The sequence below is a fragment of the Populus alba genome, chromosome 5 (assembly GCF_005239225.2).
Source record: "Populus alba chromosome 5, ASM523922v2, whole genome shotgun sequence".
Taxonomy (NCBI): Eukaryota; Viridiplantae; Streptophyta; class Magnoliopsida; order Malpighiales; family Salicaceae; genus Populus; species Populus alba.
The window spans coordinates 20,290,964-20,300,017 of NC_133288.1; the positions used below are offsets into that span (position 1 = coordinate 20,290,964).

Here is a 9,054-nt window from a genome sequence, read left to right on the forward strand (position 1 = left end):
TGCATGGGTATCTCTTGCCATTGATGCACAGCTCTATTCTTTTTGAAAACCTTGAAATTAGGTAATACAACCATGTCGTCCAAGCATCTGCCGACAAGCTCCAAAAAAAAAGTTCTGAAAAAAGCCGGAAGGTATCACTAGAAGCCGTGGCCCTTTGCCTTTAATTATGTGTTTCACATTGTAATAGCTTTCATTGTCTATACAAGTTCAATAAAGAGTAAAATTATGACCTTTAAAAAACATATCATATGAAAAAAGCAATCTTACCTCGACAGCATTCTTAACAAGTTTTTTTTTATAAGAACAATCACATCATTATACTTATTAGTTAAGAAATGAGAGAGGAGATATTTGATCGACCAACTAAAAATATTTATTTTGTTATTAATAAATTTGTCTTAAAAAATAGAATTCTATAAAAATAATCTTGAAGTTTCACCTTGCTAAAAAAGGTTGAGCGAAGCTTGGTTTATTTTTTTTTATTAATTTTTAGGTGTTTTGAAGTTAAAATAAATATAATTAGGCTACTATGATGTTTTGTATGTTTTTTCATACAAAACAACTTCAAAATAGTTTTACGGGGCCAAGAATCCAAAACCCAAGCTTGTGGTTATCTCTGTAATCGAAACAAAAAAAAAAAAACAGAGTTTTCAATTGCAGAGATACATTTCCTTTCTTAAATCAAATGATTGAATTTTTTTTTTTAGTATTTATTTTAACAGCTTTTGGTTTTTTATTCAAAAAATATGCTACTAATAAAAAAAAACATGTTTTTTCATTGTAAAAACAAAAAAAATACATTTGTAAAAAATTCACCTAATAAATATATATTTCATTTTCAAGATTTAAATTGCTGCTTTTCTTAAAAATATCTATTTTAATTGCAATGTAAATAAATAAAATTTGATTTTAAAAAGTAAGAACTACCCCCACAACATCGTGCAAGGAAAAAAAAAACTAATAATATGCTATCATCAATATAAAATTACCATTGTTAACAGTGTTTTTATCACCATCTATGTTGATAGTTATTATGATAATAAATAACCTTGAGTAAGAATTTTTTTTGGAATTTTCTGATTTTAAAAATACTTGTTTAAAAAATATCAACATGAAAAAAGATGAAAAAAAATATATAAGAATGTGTTTTGCCAAAAACACATTTTTAACTCGAAACAGAATGGGTTGGATGGGCTTGAAGCTTAGACCCAGCCCAGCCTCAGTTTTTTTTTGTGGGCTGTAATCAAGCCAGCAAGCCCAACCTGATAACTAGCCGAAGCCAGTTACCCGGCTGGCTGATCACTCGTGCATCAGGTAATGCACGCTTTGCACGGCAAGGAGGTAATTAAAATTGCAAAACGGGGGAAAGCGAAAACTTACCTAGTTTGCAGAGAATTTGCACGAAAATGCAGGTGCTGGGCGAAGCTCCAGTCTTCAGCTTCCTTCCTGCACCTCGTTCTTTCCTTTTCTGTTCTTTCTGTCTATCTCAGTGTCTGCCTGGAACTGAAGTTTGATGACGAAGACAATGGCGCAGATGTGTTGATTGGACAAAGCTAACTTCTCTCCTCCTCTGTTTCTATCTCTGTTGCATGCTACTGTTTCTGGTCTGTTGTTCCCGTTTTTCTGTGTGCTGTGTAGCTTCGTTTCCGTCGTCTGGTTTTTCTTTGGTTTGCCCTCCGTACTCTCTGTTTGCCTCAGTTATCGTCCTCCTCCCCTCTGTTTTCAGTTCCCTGGTTCATCCTTTTCTCCCACTCTGTTTTTTTCTATGTTCTTCTTCGTTCCCGTTCTAGTATTCTTCTGGTTTTTCTGCCTCCCTGAAACGGTTTCTGAGGAAGAAGGCAATGAATAGTTTTTTTTTTTTTCCTGAAACGGCTCCGTTTGCCCAATTCAAATGGCTATTTTCGATTTGGTCATTGGATGTTTTTCATTTTGTAATCAAGCCCCTGGATAAATTATAATTGGATCTCTTAATTTTATCGCCATTTACAAGAAAGCTCTTGTTTGTTTTTGCATTATTCAATTTAGTTCTTAATTGGCTCTAAACTTTGATATTTTTTCAATTAAGCCTCTAATTTCATTAATTAAACTAATTTTAAATTTAATTGAGTCCCTAAACTTTCAATTATTGATCAAATTGATTCTTAAATCTATAATTCAATTCTTATTAGTTCACAAACGTTCAATTTATATTTTTTAATTAACCCAATCTTCGATTCATTTATTTTTTATTTTTTAAAATAAAAATAAAAATTAGGTTATGAAAAAAAAATAAAAAAAAAACTAACAATTTCAATCCAAAGTCTAAAAGAATACAAACTTACCCAAACTCTGGATTGATTCCTTTAAAATAATCGATTTTTAAAATTTATTTTAGTTATTTTATATTATTCCGACATTTCAATGGTCTGATTTAATTGTTCAGTTTCTATTTCTTCTTTCAATACCTTTTTCATTTAAAATTATAACGTTATATACATGCATAAAACTTGCCTTTCTCCCCCCCCTCTCTCCATGTATTGTAAAGAAAATGGTTATTATGGACCCATGTTCTCAACTGAGGATGTGGAAAAATTGTTAATTAATTATATACATAGTTTACCAAATTACTTATAGATTAAATAAATAAATACAGGATATGTAAATAAAATATACTGTTTTATTGGCATTAATAATAGTGGTATCGATAAATTGAGAAATCCTAACGTCCTCGGGTTATAATTACCAATATTTAATGAGATATAAATAAAAGGAGAAGACAGGAATATCAAATGGAGAACAAATATTAAAATAAAAAAGAGAGAAAATATACATTAAAAAACATAGAACAATTACCACTCTTATCGTCTAGAAAAGGCTGTCTATGACTAATGTTCCTAACTGACCAGAGAAATAGTAGCATGTATCTTAGTTTTGAAAATTTAATGTGATCCAGTTGACCCGACAAGACCCGATCAAAAACTCAGTTGCAACCCGTTGATTTTTTTTACTAAAACGATATCATTTTGATTTTTTTTTAAAAAATAACTCGGACAATCTAGTGACCCAATCAAAACTCATAATCCAAGTTCTGGACTGGATCGGATTGGATCCGAAAACTATGGTATGTGAATTAATTCCCAATATAAAAAGTAGTTTTTCTTTGTAGGGGTCTAGAAATGTGGTATTAAAAGATACATTTCATTTAAAAAAAAAAAATTTTTTTTACTAGTTTTTGATAGTTTAGATGTATTAACCAAAAAATTGTGTTAATGCATATTTATATATAAAAAATATTACGTGTAACGTACCAAACGCACAATATATCCTAAGACACCGTTTGGCATTGCGTTCCAAACGGTGTTTCATCAAATTTAATTTTTTTTTTTTTGCTAAAATTGAGTATAGTTTGTACTTTTTAGATCGTTTTGATGTGCTGATGTCAAAAATGATTTTTAAAAAATGAAAAAACATCATTGGCATGTATTTCGACACGAAAAGCTATTTGAAAAACAACCGTTATCATACTATCAAACACGCTCTAACTCTGTTGTGATTAGAACTCGGAACTTGAAAACAATCTCTACTCTAAAATAATAAAACATGAATACATATACTGTGTATATATTAATTTTATAAAATAAATACTCGGCAAAATGTCTGCTTTCAACGAGAATAAAAATAAAAATGAAAGTGGTGGCTAGTTATTTACAAAACAATCAGAAAGCAATCATCATCATCCTTGCAAATTCCTCGTAACTAACTAGACCATCACCGTCCACATCAGCCTCTCTTATCATTTGTTCAGCCTCTTCCTCCGTCAGCCTCTCCCCCAAATTCATCATCACTTGTCTTAGCTGCAGGTTATCAACACTGTGTGAGCAACTAAATAAATTTAACTAAGCAATTGTAAACGAAGTGACTGTTTTTTTTTTCCGTATTTTAAAAATATTTTTTTTATCTTTTTTGTTTTAATTTTTTTTAATATGTTTTCAGATTATTTTAACATGTTGATGTTACAAATATTTTTTTAAAATAAAAAATATATTATTTTAAAAAAAAATTTTCTATATAAAAATACTTTGAAAAACAACTAAATACTCTAGAAATAAAGAGAAATCAAATGTAGTTTTTTCTTTTACCAAAAATTTTACTGTTAGAAGAAAGTAAAGATCAAAGTAGAGTAAGTTTAGGAATATCCAAAAGGCATTGGCGATGATCTTCACCTCATTGGCCGAAAATATATCCGTCTTGGTTCCTATCAAAAACTTTGAAAGCTTCTTTAAGTTCCTCAGTAACATTTTCCTGCAAGAATTACATTTACATTAATCCTATAGTCTCTGAGAGAACAACGAGCATTCCCATATAAAAGCAACAAACAATGGGTGTGTGTGTGTATAAATACGCTTTAAAAATGTGTTTATTTTTTTAAAAAATATTAAATTAATATATTTTTAGTTTTTTCTAGTGATTTTAGCGTTATAATATCAGAAATTTTAAAAAATATTTTAATACATTTTAAAATAAAATTATATTCAATTACATTACTAATAACACATTTCTTATCATATTTTTAATTACCTTCTGCTTTCTCCCCATGATATTCAAGAATTCTTCAAAATCCAATGTCTCATTTCCATCAAGATCAACGTCACATATCATGTCTTGAATTTCTTCTTTCGTAGGACGTCTATCCAATGACTGGACAATGGTTGCCAGTTCTTCCATTGTAATGAAACCTACACGTTACAAATGACATTATTTTTTTTATTTAAAAAAAAACAATATTTTCGAGCTGAACCCTGACTGAATTATGATTTCATAAAATAAAAGTAATAAAACCCAAATAATAAACAGAAATCAAATAAACACTGTTACAACGAGATTCTCAATTATTGAACAAAAATAAAATAAAAGTGTAGAAGGAGGCACCATCTGCGTCCTTGTCGATCAAGCTAAAGGCCTCTCGGAACTCAGCAATCTGTTCTTCTGTCAGAGAATCTGCCATCTTTTTTTTTTTTTTTTCCTTAAAGATTAAAAACCAAGCTCTCTTGTTTGCTGGTAGATGGAAAAAAAGAGCAACGAGGAAAGAAATTTATATGGAAGCTTAAGCTCGAGGCATGAAGGCCTCCCCAAGAAGGGTAGAAATTAAAAACTATTCAAGGGGGCAGATTGAAACAGTCATACACGCTTTAATCGATGATTTCCATTCAAAGCTAGAAAAAATCTAGAAGAGAGTCGTAAATCAACGGTTGAATGGGCGAGCTTTCAATGCCCCGCTTTCATAATCTACAAGGCGTCTGCGTCTGCGTCTGCGTCTGTGTCTTTGTCTTGACCCTTAGAAATGTCATCTACGCGGTGACTTTTTCTCCCTTGCACGTGATCTCCCATGAAACCTTTTGTTCCGTTCAAAATACGACGATATTTAAAATTTAATTAAATTGTTGGACACTAGTAATTAGTATTTAATAATTTAAATAGTTGCTTGCATGTATCCTTAATTCATCACGCCACTGGTGGACCGAGTCGGAACATGTGCACAGAGCAGTCTAAAGTGAATGTGAAAGGATATGGAGTATAATTATAAATGAAATATTTTTTAAATATTTTTTAAAAATCTTCATTTTGTACTTGGAAGAGCAATTCTCATTTCATAAAGTATAATTGATTATATATATATATATATATATATATGTATGTATATATATTTAATTTTTTTTATTAAATAAGAGTTTTCAGATCATTGCATGGATGACCCTTAAACTCTAGCTGATTTCTATATGTTTGTATATATGACTCATGAGTAGATAGCTCGAGATTCTTAGCGTGTGTTTGGGAGTATGGTTGATATTGTTTTTCAAAATATTTTTCACTCAAAAAAGTATGTTAATAAAAATTATTTTAATTATTTAAAAATTATTTTTGAGATCGTAGTACATTTAAATAATTTTAAAACATTAAAAATATATTCTTATTTTAAAGTAAAAAAAAAATTTAAAAATATTTTTTGGACCGCAATAACAAATTGCACAACAGATCATATACTTGAATGTGGGTTGCAAAATACCGGTGGTGAAATTCTAACTAGGGATGTCGTCTTGCCCTCGTCATTAATTCATCACCACTTGACTATTTTCAGTTCAGCTACTAGCTCATTTATATGATCCTCCGTGGTATTATAGTATGATACTATTTATTTATCCACTCACATGATGCCGCATGATGGTTCTAGAAACCGTTATTTATTTATAATTAAATTAGATATTTTTATGGAAAAATCACAATTTAAACTCTTGAAAAAATATATTTTTTATTATATAAATTATTCTTTTTTTTTTATCCATGCATTGTTTTTACCAAAACATTATTTTTATTAATAGCATTTTTTTCAATTAAAAGTAAGGGTAATTAAAGAATTTTTTTTTGTAAAAATTGGCATAATTTAAAATAAGTAGGAAAAATGTATTTTTCAGTCCAAACTACATTTTCTTATTAATACATGTTTTTTTTTATCACAAGCATTATTTTTTAAATTAAAAAACTTATCATGGTTTCGCAAAGCAAGTTTTAATAGAAAAAATAAAAAATCATGTCTCGATATTTTGTCTGCAATTGAAAGGAAAAAAAATATTTATTCTATAATTTTTTTTGTAAAAAATTTAAAAAAATATAAATTTAAGAAAAAACTAAACAGTAAAAATAAAAACTAAAGGATTGTATTAAAGAGGTTAGGTGCCTATGCTTAGATGATTAGATCTATAAGCATGACTCTGTACAAAGAAGCCCAAGCATGCATAGGCCTCCAAGACCAAGCCTACGCACCTGATCTTCTTGGTTTTTTTTTTTTATAGAGAGGATTGTTCATCATCTTTTAGATGATATGTCATTTACTGTAACGTATAATGCATTGTTTATTGATAAAGATTATTGCAATCGAAGGTGGTGAAAAGTTAATGTTTTATTTTTTTTTTATCTCAAAAACTCATTTTTATATTTATTTTTACTTTAAAACACCTAAAAAACACCCTAAACATTTAAAAAAACTCATTTTTTTTTTATCTCAAAAAAACAGAATTTGAGCCTCAATCTAGTTTTTCTAACGAGATGGAAGTTCAAAAAACCTCAATGAAAATTTATATGAAAAGTTCAAAAAACCTCACCTGAGAATTTTGACACAGTAATTTCTGCTATTTTTTTTCCTGAAAAAATAAGGATGAAATGAAAAGATCATAATAAAAATATAATTAATCGCAACATGTGAGTACATTAAATCTGATTTGAGATCGACGGAGTAAACTTAATTTTTTTATTATTTTAAAAAATAAAAATAATGATATTTTAATCAAGTTTTAATTAGATTTTCTCTGGTTACTTAGCACTTTGTGGGATTAATTTTATAATTAATCTTTTCTACAATAACAAACAATATTGTGGATTGTTCACCCTAATTTTTTTGGTATTTTTTATTTTTTTTTCCATTTATTTTTTATTTTTTCCCAACTTCTTCCCTTTTTTATTTTTTTCGTTTAATTTTCATTTTTTTTCCAAAATTACTTTCCCTTTTTTTTCTTCCAACTTTCCTTTTTTTTTCAAAATTATCTTTTTTTATTTTACTTTTTAAATATTAAGTTGATTAAAAATTTTAATTTGTAATTTTTTCCTTTAAAAACACTGTAGATTGCTATAGTATTTTTTCACATAATTTTTTTATTGTTTTTTATTTTTTAAAATTATATTTATTGATTTTATTTTTTTTTATATTGAACTGATTGAGAATTTAGTTTTGTAATTTTTTTTAGTAATTCACGTATTCCTCTCTCCTTTTTTTCACATTTTCTTTTTTTTGCACTTTTTCATTTTTTTTCTCCAACTTTTCCTTTTTTTTTTCCAAAATTATCTTTGTTAATTTTACTTTTTAAATATTGAGTTGATTAAAAATTTTACTTTGTAATGTTTTTCTTTAAAATATCATAGATTGTTATAGTGTTTTCCATGTAATTTTTCTATTTTTATTTTTTTATTTTTTAAAATTATATTTGTCGATTTTATTTTTTTATATTGAGCTGATTAAAAATTTAGTTTTGTAATTTTTTTTTCTTTAAAATTGTTAATTGCTATAATGTTTTTCTACATGTTTTTTTTATGATTTTCTTCAAAATTATCTTCTTTTTTTTTAAGTATTGATTAAAAATTACAGTTACAATATGTGAGGAAAGTACTGTAACTTTCCTCACAAATTACCTATGGATTGCTGCGGTGTTTTTTCTCATGTGGTTTTTTTTTTTGTTTTGTTATGTTTTTCTTTAAAATTATCTTTGCCAATTTTATTTTTAAAATATTAAGCTGGTTAAGAATTGCAATGTTTTTCCTCGCAAAACACTATGGATTGATAAAGTTTTTCCTCACATGATTTTTTTCAGTTTCTTTTGTGTTTTTTTTTAATATTTTTTGTTCAAAATTATCTTAGTCGATTTTTTTTTTAATGTTGAGTTGGTTAGAATTTAACTTTGTAATAAATCTTAATCATGTTGGAAAAAGTACTGTAGCTTTTCTCGTAAAACATTGTTGAGAATTACAATTACAATTCATTACAAATAAGGCTAAATCATATAGGGAAACACTGTAGCTTTCTTCACAAAATACTGTGAATTGATATAGTGTTTCCAACATGATTTTTTTCCTTTTGTTTTGGTGCTTTTTTCTTCTAAAATTGTCTATGTTGATTTGATTTTTTTAATATTGAGCTGATTAAAAATTTAGCCTTGTAATATATTTTTTTAAGACACCGTGATTATTGCAGTGTTTTCCTATATGATTTTTTTCAAAATTATCTTTATCGATTTTTTTTAAAATATTAAATTGGTTATGAATTATAATTACAATAAAGCTAAATCACATGGGGAAACGTTGTAGTTCTTCTCACAAAACACCATGGATTGCTATAGTATTTTTTAAATAGTTTTTTATTTTATTTTATCGGGGAAAACACTGTAGTTTTTCCTCACAAAACATTGTAAATTACTATAGTATTTTTCACCATGGTTTTTTTTACTTCTAAAATTATATTTGCTGGCTTTT

At 27.5% G+C, this 9,054-nt stretch overlaps 1 pseudogene; it reads right to left on the reverse strand.

Annotated features, from left to right (window-relative positions):
• Window positions 1–3,546: 3,546 nt before the first annotated feature.
• Window positions 3,547–5,225, reverse strand: LOC118061643 (uncharacterized; annotated as a pseudogene).
• Between the last annotated feature and the right edge of the window lie 3,829 nt (window positions 5,226–9,054).